Raw genomic sequence first — 1463 nt, 5'->3', positions numbered from 1 at the left:
CCTCACTTCTTTATCCAGCAAAGCTATCATTCAGAATTGAAGGCCAGATAAAGAGTTTCACAGAAAAGTAAAAGCTAAAGGAGTTCATCACCACCAAACCAGTATTATATGAAATGCTGAAAGGTATCCTTTAAGAAAAAGGGAGAAGAAGAAGAGTTAAAGATACAAATTATGAACAACAAACATGCATCTATCAAGTGAATCTAAGAATCAAGTGAATAAATAACTTGATGAACAGAATGAACTGGTGATCATAATAGAATCAGGGACATAGAAAGGGAATGGACTGACTATTCTTGGGGGGGAAAGGGGTGTGGGAGATGCCAGAAGAAAAAAAAATAAAAAAAAAGATTTCTAAGGCTGAATCTGAGAAGGATTGCCATGATTGATTAGTGCTGTCTGCTATGTGTGTAGGAGGTGAAGATCAGCAACCACGAGTGCTGTATATTTGCTGTCTCCTTAGGCTAGTAGATTACGTCTGAGGTCACTGTGCTATGCCATATAACTCAAGTTATTCATCATTTAAATTTAAATTTATAAATATAAAGCAAACTGGAAAAATAAACCTGAGGCTCCCTGGTTTAAGGACGAATTTTGGGGAAACTCACTTTTTTTTTCTTTTGGACATAGGAGTGAAAAAAGAAATTTCTGCCTGAACTTTTTTGAAGGAGTTTTAAATTAATGTAGATTTAATCTCCTTTCACTCTTTCATTCGTTCATGAAATATTTATTAACTACCAACTTTGAAATTGACACAATTCTGGCTGTTGAATATTTGCTGATTTGAATTGAAATGGGGGGATGCAAAGAAGAAATAGTCACAGCCTTTGCTCATGTGGAGTTCATGGTCCAGTGGGGAAGGCAGGCATTCTCTCAGGTAATTCCAATACTACATGTTAAACACTAGAATGGTCTTGTGAAGCTTAAAAAATGAAATGACTAACTTTGTCTAAGGAGTTGCTGCAGGTACCACAGAGATGACATCGCAGCTTAGTGTTAAAGGATGAATAAAAATTTGTCTGGTGGAGAAAGATGGCTTAGGTATGTGTTATACAAAATGATTCCTGGTACTTAATGTGACCAACACCATCCTTCTGAGACAGCTGACCTCCAGTCATCACAGGAAAGGCTGCCCCTATCACCTGTAGGGAATGTTTGTGTGTAGAAAAGTGGGCCCATTAAGTTGTTTTGTGCTTGTGTTCTACAGCTCTTAACAAGCACGTGCCATGTGGCCAGAAGTCACCTATGTTAGCACAGGCTGCTTAGCTACATACTTATGAGGCTTTTGTCTCTTTTCACTCGAGATGTTGACTGTCCTGCTGCCTCTGAAGCCTGTTTGTATATTCCCTTAATCAACTCTTTTTTTTAAATTAATCTTTATTGTTCAGATTATTACAGATGTTCCTCTTTTTCCCCCCATAGTTCCCCTCCACCTGGTTTCCACCCCCCCCCAAGACCTTACC

The sequence above is a fragment of the Myotis davidii genome, unplaced genomic scaffold (assembly GCF_000327345.1).
Source record: "Myotis davidii unplaced genomic scaffold, ASM32734v1 scaffold268, whole genome shotgun sequence".
In the NCBI taxonomy this organism is placed as follows: Eukaryota; Metazoa; Chordata; class Mammalia; order Chiroptera; family Vespertilionidae; genus Myotis; species Myotis davidii.
The sequence above is the reverse complement of the archived record's forward strand: the minus strand, read 5'-3'. Positions refer to the sequence as shown.